Source organism: Zeugodacus cucurbitae, chromosome 2 (genome assembly GCF_028554725.1).
Source record: "Zeugodacus cucurbitae isolate PBARC_wt_2022May chromosome 2, idZeuCucr1.2, whole genome shotgun sequence".
Lineage (NCBI taxonomy): Eukaryota > Metazoa > Arthropoda > Insecta > Diptera > Tephritidae > Zeugodacus > Zeugodacus cucurbitae.
The window spans coordinates 65,114,053-65,132,733 of record NC_071667.1 but is presented as its reverse complement, the minus strand read 5'-3'; the positions used below and the strand labels follow the sequence as shown (position 1 = coordinate 65,132,733).

Genomic DNA, 18,681 nt, shown 5'->3' with positions numbered 1-18,681 from the left:
GGAATATTGCAAAAATTATAAAATTTGTCGACGTACTTATATAGTTTACGATAATGTAACTAATCCAATTTTGTGAGAAGAAAACATTTTGTAGAGTTCCCACCATATACTGCAAAAATTGGAAATTCGAAATACATAGGGTTGCCATTTCAACTAACAACATAGATATCTAGCATAAGTATTTTATAAAAAATTCTCTTAATCAAAAAAAGTTTGGTAAGATGCAAATAACAAGGAGGTTGAGTTTAATCTATAATGGAGATAACTGTTTTAAAGTTTAAAAAAATGCATTAACTTAGTTTAAAAACTCAAAAATTTCGGTGTCTAACTGAATAATTTTACGGTAATCTCCTAAATTCATGGCGCTTAAATGTAGGCAACAATTTTTCTAAAAAATGTTGGTGGTCGCCGTGGCTGTGGTTACATACTACTAATGATTGAAAGGATATAAAGATATATGATCCTAACTAAGTAGGTTTTACAATCAATTTTTTAATTCATGGCGCCGAAATGTAGGCAAAAGTTTTTGTAATATATTTAGGAGATCGTTGTGTTTAAATGGTATGGGTCTTGATGTTTTTAAGCATTATTTTTGATGTTTCGATATTTAATGTTGTCTTCGAATTTCTGAACGACTTTTCCTCTTATGAGTGAGCAACATTCCTATAAAACTACCTTAAGGGGCTATACCAGTTTAACCCATGAAAAATTAGGCGATTTTCGTGGATTTGTTTTTAATGAAAGTATTTGATTGAATTGTTCGAAGATTTTTTAGACATAAAAAGGAATATATTTTCAGCGATATTTTAAGTTTTTCTCCCACTGCTAATATGATTCCAGCCGAATGAGTAGCTGAAACAAAAAAATCAAAAAGGTTATTAAAGCTGAACGTATTTCCTATACAATGACCTACAATTTTTGAAAAATTTCAAAAATTAGCAAAATGGCGTAGTTCTGAAAACAAATATCGTTTTTTATGTAAACAAGTAAGGAAGGGCTAAGTTCGGGTGTAACCGAACATTTTATACTCTCGCAATTTATTTATTTAACTTTATTTATATTATATAATACACAATTTGGACACATATTCGTCATATATATTGTATAAAGTCCATTGAAAGTTCGAAACCATAATATTAGGTTAGAAGCACCTCGTGTTCGATATATGGGGCCTTAAAAACCTATGGTTCGATTTCGGCGATTTTTAGAATGGGGCTGCCACACTATTAACATAGTATTTGTGCAAAGTTCTGCACCGATATCTTCACTAGTGCTTACTTTATATATTGTAAAGTAAACGATTCAGATTGTTTTCAAAGTTCTGATATATAGGAAGTAAGCGTGGTTGTGAAGCGATTTGGCCTATTTTCACAACATATCATTGGGATGTAAGGAAACTATTACAAACCAAGTTTCATGCCACGCCCATTTTCCATTTTGTAAAAAAATCTGAGTGCAGCTTCCGTCTGCCATTTCTTATGTGAAATTTAGTATTTCTGGCGTTTTTTGTTACTGAGTTAACTCACTTTTAGTAATGTTCAACCTATCCTTTGTATGGGAGGTGGGCGTGGTTATTATCCGATTTCAACTGATTTCATGGTGTGTGGTGGGGTACATAAGAGAACCGACTGCAGAAAGTTTGGTTTATATATAGCTTAATTGGTTTGCGAGTTATATACAAATAACCGATTTGGGGGCGGGGCCACGCCCACTTTCCCAAAAAAGTTACATCCAAATATGCCCCTTCCTAGTGCGATCCTTTGTTCCAAATTTTACTTTTATAACTTTATTTATGGCTTAGTTATGACACTTTATGTGTTTTCGGTTCGCCATTTTGTGGGCGTGGCAGTGGTCCGATTTTGCCCATTTTCGAAAGCAACCCTCTCACGGTCCCAAGGAACATGTGTTCCAAGTTTCATCAAGATATCTCAATTTTTACTCAAGTTATCCGTTGCACGGACAGACAGACATTCGGATTTGAACTCCACTCGTCATCCTGATCACTTTGGTATATATAACCCTATATCTAACTCGTTTAGTTTTGGGTGTTACAAACAACCGTTATGTGAACAAAACTATAATACCCCCTTAGCAACTTTTGTTGCGAGAGTGTAAAATTCACAAAGGTTAGGCTGAAGGTATTTCCTATACAATGACATACAATTTTTGGAAAATTTCAAAAATTACCAAAATGGCGTAGTTCTAAAAAAAAATTCGTTTTTATGTAAAAAATAGTAGTTTTTTAATGCCATCTTGACAATTTTCAACTATTTAAAAATATCGTAGGTCATTGAATTTGAAGTCGATCAGTCAATTTCTCGTTGAGTGATCTCAGCAATTTTGAAAAATATCGTTTCGAGAAAAACGCGTTTAAAGTTTCGACTAAAGCGGCTTATACGCTCTTTACAACGCTTCCATTCGTAAACTATTCAAGATATGACCTTACCGCTTTCACAGGATATTTTTGAAAGTATAAACTATCGAATAAGCAAAAAACAAAATAAAATCGATTTTTAGAAAGTTTCACACTGATACATACATATAGCCCCTTAAATGTGAAAAATTAATTAATTTTAATATACATTTTCAAAATATATTATATGCATATATATTCTAAGCTCAATTTACTTCCAATAATGCACCACCCTAATAGCCCGCCCACTATCGCTGCTGCCACCAGCCAAGATAATGGTAATTCAATCTTCACACATTTTCATGTGTCTGCCGTTATTTCCGTAAATTCCAGCATTGTTATCGTTCTCATTTTCATATACATACATATATAATTTTTTTATTTTGTTGCTATTTCCTTTAACTTCTTGTTGCTTAAAGCTGTGCGCACTCCCGTGCATATTTGCATACGTAAAACTGCGTTGTGGGCGTTGTTTACATTTCAGTCTCGTTTTTCGTCTGCGCCAATTTTTATTTTTATATATTTTTACAATTTGTTGTTGTTGTTGTTGCTTTTGCACAGCTCATTTTCATTTTCAATGTTGCACAGCGCTGCTGTTATTGTTTGCCATACAGCATGCCAGCGCAACAGCTGCAACAATTGCTAACAGCTAGTGCCGTTGTTTGTGTTATTGTTGCTTATTTTTCTGCTGCTGCTTCTTCTGCTTCCACGTTTGTCTTCATTTTCAATTTCATTGTTTTATGCAAATTTTGTTGTATTTTTTCCGGTTGATTACCACTTGGCGGCTGGTTGGCATAAGCACACAATTGCTGTTGTTACTGTTGTTGTTGTGAATTTTTTAATTGCTGCTCGTTGTTGTGGGGCGGCAACGCAAGCGGATGGGTCAGTTCGTGTTTATCTGCAGATGCTGCTGCTGATGATTTTTCTGCATAATTTTTTTTCTGTTCGATTTTCCGTTTGTGTACACTCATGCGGAAAAATGATGCAATTTGCACAAATTGGCTTCCTTTTTTTGTGATATTCAGTTTTCTCTTCTTCCGCGTTTTCTTTTTATTTGAATTTCATTTATACGTTTTTGTGTGTGATTTTGAGCGATTTTTGCTTGCGCTTGTGAATTACTTGTGTGTGTATGTATGCAGTTTTATATAATATATATGTATGTATTTGTTGATCGTTGCAACATAAATATTTGTTATCAGCTCGATAGTTGGCTGCGCACTGATATCTAGTAAAAAAGGCGCCTCACAAAGTCACTCAATACCTACATATTGGTTTCCATAGCCCTTTACATAAATACATAGATATACTTATATTCATGCCGCAACGTAAACACAACCAACCAACTCTTCGATCATATTTACAGTTAATATCAGTGGAATTTATGACTCCGTTAAATGTGTAATATTCTGTGACCTAGTTTCTGTGACCGAATTTTCTTTTTGTAAGGTGTGTCGTCGATAAAATTTGGTAGTAGTTTCAACTTTGTTTTTGCAATAATATCTTTTGTAATATATATCGTTTAAGTTTTTACCAAAGTATCACATTTTGTGAGTAGAACTTCAATGAATGTTCTAGTCATATATTTTAAATATTTTTTGTTATTTGTTTAGTCAAAAAATTGCTCAAATATAACCTATTTTGTCAGAAGTGGGTTCCAAAGGACAAAGTTTTAAGTTTGGGAGCAGTTACTGTGTTCTAAATCAGGCAGTGAAAATTCAAATAATGTGGTTTTGGTTTCTATATACTAAACTTCACTTTAATCCAGTACAATTTAAATTATACTCTCTGCAAATAATTTGTATTAGAAATTACTTAGGCGTTTTTCAAGCGGAAGTGGCTGCTATTAATGCGCCCGGGGGATATATTGCTTCGGAGCGCAGTAGTCTTAAGGGAGGTGATGATCCACTCGGTTACTAGAGCGGCGATACTAGCCTAGAGTTCATTGACTATGCGCTCAATGTTGGTTAAGGAATGCCTATCTTCACTATCGATGGATTAGATTAGTCTGGTTTCCTGGGTCACAGAATCGCGGGAAATTGTAAGGTTGATGAGCTTGCAAGGTCAGGAATGTCTGTCGCACTATTAGTAGCATGGAAACATGTAGGAGCACCGTTGTCCTATTGCGCTTTGCTAATGGACAGATGGGCCTCGGCTGAGCTGGGCAGGCGATGGTCAGTCACTAGCACTTGCGCAGTCGCCTTCTGGCCTAAGGTAAACCGCGGGAGCTCTTCGCCGTCAGTAAAGCTTAACTCTCCTTAGTCATGGAGGTTCTTACTGGCCATTATCCCATCGGCATCATCGCTGTAAGGTTAAAAATCATAACGGACGCTAGCTGTAGAAGCTACATGGAGGATAATGAGGTGGAATCATCTCAACACTTTCTTCTGGAATGTCCCACCATTGCGAGATCAAGAAAAAGATCTCTCGGATCTCACTTTTTCGAACAAGCTCGACTCCTAATAGCTAATATAGGGGAGATCCAGGCTTTACAAACGACTGTCTTTTATAGTCTACGTGTTTTTCCTCTTGGGGAAATTGCCTTACAATCTAACCTAACCTACTTAGGCTGTTCTAGTCCTAGTCTAAACCTAGCCTGAATCGATTATCTAATCCATTCTAGCAAATTTTATGGAGTTTATACATAGTTTTATCCATCAAATGGGCACCAGAACACTTTCTTAGGAGGACTATTCTATCTACACAATTCAAGTCAATAACTTATCAGAACATATCATTGATTAAATCCCAACCTAAAGTTCGGCGCAGAATCTCTCTACATGGTTTCTCGCACTCACTGACTCGTTGCATTTGCTTAGACATATTATTTTCAAAAAAATTTCCCTCCACATATATATTTCAAGTTTTGTCCTACTTCACTTGAAAAGCATGGAAAATCAAAACGCATTTGCCTGCGCTGCCCTTGGTAATCTTGCAAGATGTTTTGTGGGACAACTCGGGAACTTTCCGACAAAGTTCCGCATGCGACAGCTGCAATTGTGAAGCGAGCGTGAACATGTGTTGCATGCAGCACGTTGTACGTAAGTGCACAAAAAGTCATTGTTATCCTCATTGCCGCGGCATAATGTTTGCCCCATTTTTAGCAAAGCGACGCTGCCACTTCAGGTTGTGTAGGCCAGCGAAGTTTCCGCAATTTCTAATGCTATCGCGTGCGCATGTGTGCCTGTGTGTGTGCGCGCTCACTTACTTTCCACTTTCTCATGACTGAAATACGTGCCGGCGCGGCAGTCAGCGTCGTGTGGCACATTTCCTTATGTCATTTGTGGCAGCATCTTGTGCACACTTTTGTCGTTGTTGCTGCCGCCTGCCGTCTGCTGACTGTTGGGGCGTGTTGTTGCAACGGATTTTCCGCCATTTCTTGTTTGCGTGTCTTCTTCTGTTTTCTTACTACGCGTTTGCGTCTTCTTCTTCTTCTTTTTGTACAATTTCTGCGACGTTGCACTGATTTTCCGCTGCATCTTGTGCTCCACTTGTGTCAACGTCTGCCTCATCAGGCGACGCAGTGTCTTCGGCGACAATTTACTTTTTTTTTGGTTTTTGTTTTTGTATTTGTTAATGCACTAGCGCGTGCATATTTTTGTGGCTGTGTGTTTGTAAATATGTATTTCTGTATATTTGTGCTTTATATTTCTCTTCCACGCGACGCGTGTTAAACGTATGACACTGATTGTCGCTGTTGCGTCACGTGTCTGCCGCACATGCAACACTTTACTTAACACCCCATTCGCGCGTAACTCCCCCGCGCGCGCGCACTAACGGTTTTGTCGCTTCATTGTCGGCGAATTCGCCACTGTTGCAGGGAAATTCTCACTGCAGCTGAATGGCGCTTGATGGCCTCGCGGCTGGCGGCTATTGAATGAAATGGAGCGTGTTGCAAGCGGCGCGCTGCAGTTGCACGTTATTTCACATGGTTGTTATTGTTGTTGTTGGGTGGGTGGATGCTTTTGTTCACGTTGTCGCCTCAATTTCGATTTCATTCGAACGGAAGTGAATGTTACTTTTAATTATTTCCGCGCGCTTGCCCCTCGCGCAACTGCCCCATCGGTTTGGATTTGTTGTTTTAAAGTTGCATCATTTTTATTTATCTCTATTTTTCGGCTGGCATAGTGAATGCGCGCGTGATGCACGAACTTGTTAGCTCGCTTGTCTGCATGCCGGGTGCGTATGTAAGTTCATGTGTACGAGTGGAGCGATAGTCATGTACTTTGTAGCACTTAACACTTTATCAAATTAATTGTTTGCTTAAAATACTCGCTTGATATCACGATAAATTAATTTTAACATTTTTTATTTCTATTTACAGATTGCTGCAGAACGAGTTTTTCGGTTGTAAGAGCTTCTTTTGGACACATTTGGTAAGTCATACTAATATTAGTGTAGTTTTGTTTTAATAAATATGCATAGATCCAGGTAAAAAAGTATTGTTCACTAGTTTACTCCAAAAAAGCTGGATTCGATATAATAAAATTCGAAAAATCCTTTGAATTAAGAATTAAGACAAATTTTCGGTCGAGAGAAAAGCTTTAAAGATCATTAAATTTGTTTTTTTTGTGCAAAGCAGATTGCAAATACTGTATCTGAAAATACTGATCGTACACCATGAATATAGGTCAAATCGCATAATAACCACGCCCACCTCCCATACAAAGGTTAAGTTGAAAATTACTAAAAGTGCGTTAACTCATTAACGAAAAACGTCAGAAACACAAAATTTTGTAGAACAAATGGCAGAGAGAAGCTGCACTCAGTTTAAAAAAAGTGCAAAATGGGCTGGCGCCGCCCACTTATGGGTCAAAAAACCATATCACAGAAACTATGCGACCGATTTCAATGAAATTCGATACATGACATTTTTTCGACATCCTGATGTTACCGATGGAAAATGGGCGAAATCGGTTCACTACCATGCCGACTTCCCATATAATTCAATTTTGAATTCCATCTGATTCGCTCACTTTCGAATAGATACATTGTGAACCAATGAAGATGGCGGTATAAAACTTTCCACAAATACTACACATGTGGTATGGTTTGGCATTACTTGTCGAAAAATTGTCGAAGTCGGACTATAACTTTTCAAGGCCCCGGATATCGCACATAAAGAACTCAGTGCTTAAGGGTAATTTTTAACAAAAAATATCGGAAAATCTATCAGATATTTGAATGTATATTAGAGGGAATTATTTTGTTCCAATAGTGTGTCTCTGTGCTAAAAATGGTTAAAATCGAGTTGTTACTTCCCCTAGCTCCCATATAACTTATTATAGGTTTTTCCAAACACGGTGGGCTTTATTATTATAAATCGGTTGATATGTGATATTTCCTAGCCAAATTAAGTGAGAATATAGTCTTGGATATAGTGTATCTGGTTGGTGAAAATGAGTGAAATCGGTTCAGGAATTAGCTCAGCCCTCATACACTATATATGATGACTTTCGTTATTCTATTGGACTTTATGCCGAATAGATGGGTCAAATTGTATGTTGTCTTAATAAAATTTCTTCAATAAATTGCGAGAGTATAAAATGTTCGGTTACATCCTAACTTAGCACTTCCTTACTTGTTAAGTTTTAATAAATTAAACAAAATGTCAAGAAATGTTTTCAGTATATTGTTGAGTTTTGTATATTTCCGATATTAAATTACCTCTTACCGGAAAAATTTGTTACTTTCTTTTGTCGATATGGAGGTTTAAAAAACCTTATGAATTTCGGAGCAGAACTCTGTCCAGTTGATTGATTTCTTCATTGCTATTACTCTGACTCAATTATTACCAAGATATTCCAGCAAGTTGAATCTTTTGCTATTCAGATCTTTCAATAAACATTGATAAAGTCAGGGCTCCTCCTCTTATTTGTGTTATGTACTTAGTTGTATTTATCCGCTGAATAGAGATTCCGACATGCTTTAAAATATCATTGAATGGTTGAATGATTCCATAAAAGGCACTAAGATTTATGATGTTGAATCACTTTGTTATACCAGAACAAATATCTACTCCATATTAAAATACTTTTTCTGTTCCTTTACCTTTTTTAACATTCTCTTTTCCGTTAGCTGCTTATTTATTCTCAGCATATATGGGCTAATGAGATCGTTTTCAAGTTTTAGCTGAACTCAGAATGTTCCTCCATAACAACACACATTATTTTTGGATCGATCATCTTCGACATCAAGTGAAATACCTTTCTAAAGTTCTCGGATTGTCTCTTAAACAACAAGATCATTGAACATAGCTTATATGTAGTTTGCGAGGTTTTGCGAAGACTGACATAACTTCAGAGGTCGATGGATAGACAGGATCCCAAGACATTGAATTATTGGAATATGTATTTTTTTCAGTTTTAACCTATAAACATAAGTGATGCTAATGAAGATGGGGAGGGATGTTCTAGACATAAAAATATAACCTAAGTATACGAGTCGAGTCGAGGGTTTAAATCCTAACTTGAAGTTATAAAAGAAATGGTTACACTTTAGTGACCAATTTGAAAGTTCCAATAGTATTGCCAGTATAAAAAAGGTTCTGGTATGAATCTATCAGTTATTTATCCAAAAAATATGAAACAAGTTACTTAATCAACTGTACAAATTGAAGTTCGCCTTCAAAATTATAGAGAGACCTTATGAAATATCATGTCTACATTTGATGTGCCACAAAATGAAAGGTCTTTTGTAAGATATTGTAACCTCACAAGCCTAGGGAAAATACACATCTTATTTAATATTTGCTGAATTCTTAAGGGATCATTACAGTTTTGTAACCACTCCACAGTGCTGTTTGTATACGTCTTCTGCCTTTTCAAAACCATGACAGCCTTTCAATTTAACTCAACGTAAATCTGAATTCAATTTTATTTCACTTAAGCAAAGCATAACTGCATGACACACTCAAACATTCATTACACAGTACATACAATCACACACACACAATCATATACTCGTTTATTTACAATTTCAATTTCAATTCCCAACCAATCAAAGTACGAGTATCGTTGAATCTATCATAGAAATCTCCAATCAGCCACGCGGCATCTTTCACTTCCAAAGCCATGGAGACGACAATAAATAATACGGAGCATTACTAAAGTGAACTGCAATTTCGCTTTTCACCAACATACGAAGCGGGTTTTTCTTATGCCACTGCTGTCTTAGAGTTGCCAGACGATGTGGCGCGCTTGAATGCACTGCAACAGCAACGATAGCAAATATGGTAGGGGAAGACAGCTGCGACATGCCAGTAGTGTTTTTGTTGCTGTTGCTGCTGCTGAGTGATTGATTTTCAGCGTCTGCAGCATTTGTTCTTATTGTTGTTGCTGCTGCTGTAGTTGTATTTGCTACCATTTACCATTTGCCGCATTGCACCACTGAGACACATTTGCATCATTGCGTATTTAACCTCAAAGTTCGCGCGCTGCCACAGCTGACTGAATAACGGACTGACTGACTGACTCATGGACTGACTGACGCTTGCGAACACTTACTTGCAGATTGACAGACGGACATGTGCTCGGTGTGACTGTCAGCCAGGTTGTCGAGGTGATGACTTTAGTCGCACTCGTCGCGCTGCCAGTTTACTGAGAGCACGATGATTTGATTGGTGACCGGTGGCATTAGCCAACCTGCAACGTGCCACGGGGTTAATGCTTTGACACTAAAAGCCTAACACAAACAAACACACACACATACATATATATCGAGAGGGAGCTGAGTGCTGCACCTTACGCGTGCAACATTTGCGGACAGCGCAGCGGACAGGTCATCAATCAGTGGCTGCTGGCCACCGCCAAGCGTGGAACGAGCTTTCAAGCGACATTTAAAGTGTTGCTTAGTTTGTGCTGCTCAATCAGTCGACGCTGGCTGCGCGTAGCTTAGCTGCGCTCGGGAAGAATGTCTTATTGGCGCATTTTGTTAAGGAAATTGCAGATTTGCGGCGACGTGTCGAGCTGCTGGTTTTTCACGCCCACAACAAAATGGTTTTTGTTTTTTGTTTTTTTTTTTTTTATAACAGTATATTTTCACATACCGACACATGAACGGCACATGCGACCACCTAGCGATGTAGGTGAAGACGGTATTAGCTCAGCTTTCGTGCGCTAACGTCAAACAGTTAGGTTCATAACGGTCACTGTGGGTGAGTGACTTGCGACTTGCACATTTTGTAAAGCAACAACAACAACAATAAGAATACAGTAAAGTACTGCAAGCATATTAAAGCAAGGCATGAACACCTCTGCTCTTTGTTTTGCCACAGCCAAAGTCAAGAAATCGGTCAAGAGGCCAACTGGTAATTGGTATTAAATTTAAGACAACTAAAGCCACAACAGTAGCAAAAAGGCGTAAATGTTAAGCAAAATTGTTTTCGTTTATCTTTTATAGTATATAACAAAAGCAAAGGTGTTCCTAACCTAGAAAAACAAATTAAAGGAGTGGATCGAATAACACAGCTTTAAGTTTATTCAATACTGCTTGCTCTGTGAAGAGTCAGCTTTTGGCTTTGTTTAAATTAATATCTTTAGTTGTCTTAGTAGACAAAATGATTACGATGTTAAATCACTTAAAGATCCGTTTGATCCAATGTTCCGCTTAAGTGGAAAAAATAAAAAAAAATGGCTCAGGAATAATAAAAAGAAATATTTCTTTGTATTAATTGCCTTTCAGTCGCCCGAAGACCAGACCAAATCTCACAAAGAGCTGTTGAGCCGATTGATGATGATCATGATGTCACCCGAAGCTCGATCAAATACTTTCAGCTGTGAACTTCTTCTTCTTGACTGGCGTAGAAGCCGCTTACGCGGTTATAGCCGAGTCCACAACAGCGCGCCACGCATCTCTCCTTTTGGCAGTTTGGCGCCAATTGGTAATATCAAGTGAAGACAGGTCCTTCTCCACCTGGTCCTTCCATCGGAGTGGAGGTCTCCCTCTTCCTCGGCTTCCACCAGCGGGTACTGCATCGAATACTTTCAGAGCTGGGACACTTTCGTCCATTCGAACAACATGACCTAGCCAACGTAGCCACTGTCTTCTTATTTTCTGAACTATGTCTTTGTCGTCGAATAACACATACAGCTCATCATTCCAACGTCTGCGGTATTCGCCGTTGCCAATATTTAAGGGACCGTAAATCTTCCGAAAAACCTTTCTCTCGAAAACTCCTAGTGCCGTCTCATCGGATATTGACACCGTCCACGCTTCTGCACCATAAAGTAGAACGGGAATGACTTGTAGAGTTTAATTTTTGTTCGTCGAGAGAGGACTTTACTTTTCAATTGCCTACTCAGTCCATAGTAGCACCTGTTGACAAGCGTGATTTTGCGTTGGATTTCAAGGAACTAAATAATTTATAATTATTTGGTAGTCCCAAGATGTGAATATTTGCAGCACCTCAGCGACTTTTGTCAGACTTACTGTGTCTTGCACGCCACCCATAGCAATTATAACCAAGAATTTAGAATTGCATTCTATATTATTTTGCTAACAAACTATCTACCCGACATCTTAATTCCAAATCTCATTAATAGTGCATTACTTCCTTCGGAGTGTTATTCATTACTCTTCTTTTATAAGTCCATACGAGCTTCAATGGTCAGGTGCATTGCCAGCTTTTAATATCTCGATACTTTCTTCCACGAAACATGAATATCATCGTAACACTTAACTCTTTAGTATGCTCAGAACGGCGGTTAGACTTTGTTAGATAAGCTTTAAAGACTCTGAAATTGGTTTCCCTAATGAGAGAGCTATTATTTTAAGTTGGTATCTGTTTCGAATTATCGTGCCATTAAATCAAAAAATAATAATTCCTGATAAATTTCACTGCTTTTAAAAAGCCTGTGAGGGCCAAGGGAACTTCATTGAACCCATTTTTGATTTGCTCTTATTTCTTACACTTAGGTTTCCGCGTTTTGAGGACCTATTTGATTAGTAAGTTTGTTCTCTTGTTAAGTAAGGATTGAAGTCTTTCAAATAAGAATATTTGCTTTACCAACTAATTTACTCTATTTAGAGCATATGTCGCAGGGAACGATTTTTTCTGAATCGACGATCTTTCGATCTCTACCAACTTTCACTCTCTCTCTCATCTTCACCACATTACCGCAAGTCCGGACATGAGTCTTAGACACTGAACATCTAACTAGTATTTGATGCAAAATCTATTCAGAAATAAATATGCAACCTTCAATTTTAATTTAAATTTGCTTAGACTAGCAGAGCTTTCAGACACTTCATAGCAATACAGTATCAGTTTATAAATTCCCTCCATCTGCTGACTAATAAAACAAGTTTCTGTTGCTTTGCGCCTTTTGCAAAATAATTGTTCATATGCACAAGATCCCTTTCAATACTCAACTTCAAGATAAACTGCGCACGTACTCGCGATCGAGAACTGGTTTTGCCGCAAATTTTCTGCTTCTCAGGTAGTTGGAATTTTAAAAATCTTATGTTGCTGTCAATTTTACAGTCACCACTGCGCTTAGGTATGTGTGCTTTTTTCATGCTGCAACAATATTTATTAAGTATGTATGCACCATAACCCAAATACTCAAGCAAAATAAAAACAAAGTATCGACAATGTTTTGCTAAAAAATGCTGAAATAAGAAGTTCGCTGACATACATTCCAGCCATTTTTATGTGTTAAATTATAAGTGTTGTAGGTGAATTGAGTTGCAGTGGACTTTTTAGATGTTAAATTAAATTAAAAATAAAATTTTTTGGTTTGTCAAGAGATAATTTCTGAAAATTCTATCTAGAAAGGAAACTCATATGTTTACACAAGAATTTGACCTTCTGGAGCTATGAGTCGTTGGATAGGCCAATCGAATTAAGCTTCCAAAATTTAATGCCATTTCACAGATATTTTTCCTAGAATTCACTGCAGCTTTCACCGAAAAGTTTATAAAATAATATTAGTAGTTTACTTGTCAGAGACTTTAAAGAAAAAGCTTTATTGCAACTTCATAGTCAATTGTTCGTTTTGCCTAGAGCTTTTAAGGCACACACAAATAATGTATCAGAGCTTCCACCTACAAAGTCATGTAATGATTTTAGATTGGAGTACTTGCCCACAACTTTAAAGAAATATCGTACATCATTTAATGCATTTCTGTAGAATTTGATTGAAGCTTAAAGCTTTTAAAGCACATAAAACTTCTAAAAAGTCATAAAATGATATTCAATTAAATTATTCCTCTTAAATTAAAAAAAAAAGTGTTCTGGGGTTATTTCGAGCTTGGAGCTTTTAAAACAAACTTTCACCTTAACCAAAAAGCTTTCACTTTAAAAGTCATGAAATATTATTATTTATTCAAAATTCTTAATATAAAACTTTCTAACTTTAGGTGGTATTATAAAAGCTCATATGGAAGAGCTTTTGAGAGAAAGGTACTGGCTTTTCTTAGAATTATATAAAATTTCGATTAATTTAAAAAACATCTTACCGAAAATAGATCATAATTTGATGCGAATTTGTAGAAGCTTTTTCAGAGCTTTTTGAGCTTTCTTCTAAAAAGTTACGAAATGTTTTTTTTTTTGTTTAAAACTCTTAAATTAATTGTTATTATTATTTTTCTTAACTCACAAAAACTTAACAAAGTTGCACAGAAAAGTGCCTTTCCATCAAGAATGCAGCATTACATTTAAGCGGCAAAACGTAGATGTGACACTGTAAAGAAAAGATGAAGAAAGTGACGCACGCCCAAGAAGCGCTGCACAGATGCTTACAAAGAGTGGAGAATGCGAAAGAAAGTTGAACATTGATTTATTATGACAAAGCACAACTGACAGTGGTAGCCAAGTGGCAGCAGCAAAAAGACACGCGTTGCAAGCTTCAACTGCTGCAACAATGAAAGACCAAACCCAGCACGAGCGAGTAGCGACTTGCACGAGTTTTATTACAACAATTTACTTTAATATAAATGGAAACGCATGTATCATGTGCGTGTGTGTATGTGTGTGTGTGTGTGCTCACGCTGCGCACGTGTCGTCTTGCACTGATTTATATGCTCATATATGTATGTATGTGCCATGTGTGCTGGTCTGTGTTGTGTTTAACCCATGCAGCGCACTAATTTGCTCCGAACTTAACCGCTTCAAATGGCTTATAAATGTGAAATTGTTACTACTTTGGCTGTCAACTTGCCTTAAGAGCAGCAGAACATAATTGCAGCTTTCGACAAATGTGCCACGGGCTGTTAAGCGGATTTTATTTCAACAAAAATGCTTACAATGAATTGAACTTTTTAATGAAGTAAGGTGGCCCTATCGTTTGGTTACGCTTTTCTTTTGGAGAAATTAAAAAAAAGAAATATTAAAAATAATAATAATTGACCAGCGTTATTATTGAAGGCAATATTGTTGCATATAATATATATGATTGTATCTCTCTGACAACAAAAATGATAATAAAGCTTGATTGTGCATCGCTTAAATGCTTAAAGCTTCCAATTAACTTCTGAATTTTCCCTACAATTTATTATTTCAATTAACTGCAGTTATATTTATGCATATATGCAGATATATATGTATGTATGTAAGTATGTATCTTTAATGAAAGGCCTTAAAACCCGTAATTTGTGCGAACTATTCGGCATTGTCCGCTTCTGGCGAAATCAATCGAGTGAAAGTAAGTTGGCAATTTTTCACAATTTTTTTCCGTAATTTGTATAGTTGTTGTACTTACACATTGTTGTTGTTGTTGTTGTAATTTTAAATGAACTGTCATCGTCATTCATTGCGTAGATTATTTATTGTTAACATTAAATTGGCCGTATGAAATGGCGTGCAAACATACAGATACAGTTACATTGCTACAAACATACATATTTACATAAACACATATTCAATTGACGGCCTCAACATTTATGCGTATTTAAAGTTGATTTCTCTATCTCTTATTGTCGCAGCCGTTGTGGATCTCCCCAACTCGGCACCGCTGCCAGCGCCCTTTAAGTTGATGGCCATCAAATTGTAATAAATCAACACAGTTCAACTGCGGCTCGAGTCGACGATCTGTTCGAATGCGCTTGAGTGTCACTCAAGTGTCAATTTACAAGCAATTGCGGTTGCCATACACCCGCCACACTCTCTCTCCCATCTTACCCAGCTTTAAGTTGTTGTTATTGTTGCTTTTACTATTGTTGTCGTTGTTGTTGTTTTAAGGCATCATGAATTGGCGGCTGTAGGTAGTCATGCTCATTACGTTCTGAATAATATTTGCTGTTATTGCAGTTGTTTTCACACACATTTGTTGTTGTTGTTGCAATCAATCGCAATGCGCATAAGGATAACTTTAATGTGTCATACAGTTATGCACATACATACAAGCACATATTTTATGACCCCGAGTTGAAGAAAAAAGGCTTGTTGCAAACATTGCATCTACTATACATAGGTGTGAATGCCGGTATGCTTCAGTTGCTATCGCAGTTAGTCGGTGTAAGTTGTCAGCCTCAGGGGAAGCTCTTAGTTTAATTGCTGCCTTAATAAATCACGTCAAATTCAAAATACATTATTTTAATATAAAAAATCTAAAACGTCTATTGCAGTAGTCATGTGATTGAAAACATATACGAGGCTAAAACTATGGAAGATGGGAAACTCAAGTCCCTTAGTACTATGTATTTTTAGCTCGGTGATTAAAACGTTTTTCATAAAGCAGGTGCTGGTAAAAAAGCTTTTGGAATCATTAGTATATATTTCTAAAAGCTTTATGAAAAGTAAGTAAGGTTAAGAAACGGTTCAAGACTTTCTTTAAAAATTAGATCGGGATTAATATCTAGAGCATTGAAGATGCAGCAATTCCTATGGAGAGTTGTTGGATGAGAACAAATATTTCGTGTCTCAAAACAAAAGTTATAGCTCTCTACGGTAATATGGTGATAATGATGACAAAAATGGAATGGTGATTGTTATTTTATATTTTTTATGTTTTTGATGACAGAAAAAAGCCTAAATAATAAATGCTATTTATGTTGAAGTGGTACTGGCCAAATGTGAAACTTTTGTAGATTAGTACCTCGATTCTTGCACACTTCGACACTTTGCACAAAGTATTATTTTATACTATGTACTCAGTACTTACGACATACCCAAAAAATTTTACCTCGATACTTGCCACACTACCTTGTTGCTTTTGGTAAGGGTTCCTTGATTTGAATAAATTTTGGAGAGGTCCAGGTTTTATTTCGATAATGAATTGTTGTGACTCTTACGCAAGTGCATTTTGGGAGTTTTGAATTAGTTTTATTTGCCGTTTTGTGTAGTGTGGTTACATAATGGCAAGGAAAAAACTTAACTTGCAAACAATAAAATACAAAGTTGACATTTTAAGGAAACAATGCCAAAGAGCCAAGCCTCTTGTGGAAGCTTTTGCTTGATAGAACTCTTGTGCGGTCAAAAGAAACTCGGCTCCTGGGCATCAAATCAGTAAAGAAAGAATAATCTGAGAATCATAGAGTAAAATTAATGGTTATAGGGAAATCATTGAATCCACCCTCACTGATTTTTCCACCGATTCGGCGATCAATTCAAAAATTGCTTGACATAACAACCGAAGTAGAACCATTGCAGCAGATATACCATTCTGAAACCGGGTAGATAATGGATTGTTGAACCTAGCCTGGGATCTTTTACAAAATGAAGTTCATTCAGCCGATGGTGATTTAAGTCCCACGATCTTACAGCCGGTTTCACGAAATTTTTTAATTTGAAAATTAAGTTCCATTTAATTTTAATTTTAATTTTTATTTAACTTTGCACTTAAGTTTCCTGAGTTTCACCATTATTGACATTTGGCATCCAAAAAATTAAAATGCAGGGATGTTAGTAAGAATAACAGCTGATTTATGTAAACAAATAAACTGTATTTCTTTGTCAAAATGGTAAACAAATGGGAATTCAGCTGATGGAAAAGCGTAACCATGGTTACATATGACAGTATTTAAATAATATTTACATGGCAAAGCGTGACCATTTAAATAAAATCTAAGTCAAATGGTGAAACTGAAATTAATTATTTTTCACTTAAATTTGTTTCGTGAAACCGGCTGTAAGACTTCGAACAGTTAGAGTGTAACCTCTGTGGAAAAATTGTCTCAAATCTGGAAACAGAAAGGAAAAGAGGGTTATTCTTCAGTAACAATGTTATGAAATGGTGGTGGTTAAGAATTGAAAACAAAATTCTGTCTTTCACTTTTTGACCGTACTAAAGTGAAGATAACCGTTTAAGCTAAAATAATCATAACCTCAAAATTCTTAAAAAAAGTATACAGTATTGTGTGATTAATAGTTTTAAAAGCAAGAAAATAGATAAGTACACTGCGAAGAAAATTACCAAGAAGATATTGAAAACGAGACGTAAAAACAAAAATAAATAATTCATAGAAAGATAGAACAACGAGATAAATTTAATAAGCTCATAAGCATATGAGCAAGCATAATTGAAAGAGTCTGAGAAGTTTTGGCTTCCGGCGTTTAGTAAAATCAATTAATTTTCATAATTGGCGGCCTAAAAAGGATGTGAGGTAACTAAAAGAAAAAAAATAAAAATAAATTGAAATTAAAAAAATATATGAAAAAACGTAAAAAAAATTCAAAAAATATGAGAAAAGGAAAAAATATACATTAAAAAAGGTGTTATACGTTTAAAATATGTTTGCTGTGGGCTGAAATATGTAGTGAAGTTAGGTGTGGAATAAATAACCCTTGAGTCATTAGTAAAACAATTTACTTTAAAACACATTTCAAATATACAAATATATAAGTATAAATAATGAAATGAGCTATTTAAAAACAGAGCGAATACTTTTGTGCTGAAGTGTAACAAATCGGAAATAATTAAAGGTGAACGAATTTCCATTACTAATGTGTTTATTTAAATCTGGGTCTAGGAATGTATTTCAATATTTTTGAAAATGATTGTTTCTCGGACACTTTTTAAAATATTTATGATAAATATTTTTAAAAATAATTTTTTAAATAAAACATTTAAGGACATTTTTGTGCTATTTCATACATTTTTATTGTTATTTTAATAATTTATTTTTATATAATATATTTATATTTATATTTATATTTATATTTATATTTATATTTATATTTATATTTATATTTATATTTATATTTATATTTATATTTATATTTATTTATTATTTCAAAAAATATCTACTTATTTTTAAATTTCACTTTTCAAAACCAAATTTGAGAAAAAGCCCATAGATCAAAAAAAAACTTTAATTGCAATCAAAGAAAA

At 35.7% G+C, this 18,681-nt stretch overlaps 1 protein-coding gene across 1 annotated transcript in view; it reads left to right on the top strand.

Annotated features, from left to right (window-relative positions):
• Positions 1 to 18,681, top strand: part of LOC105218112 (uncharacterized) — a 207,388-nt gene that overhangs the window by 46,778 nt on the left and 141,929 nt on the right. Inside the window, exon 2 of the transcript XR_008469967.1 lies at positions 6,735 to 6,786. The gene's annotated coding sequence lies outside the window, so the exon portion shown is untranslated. The remainder of the gene's footprint in view (positions 1 to 6,734; positions 6,787 to 18,681) is intronic.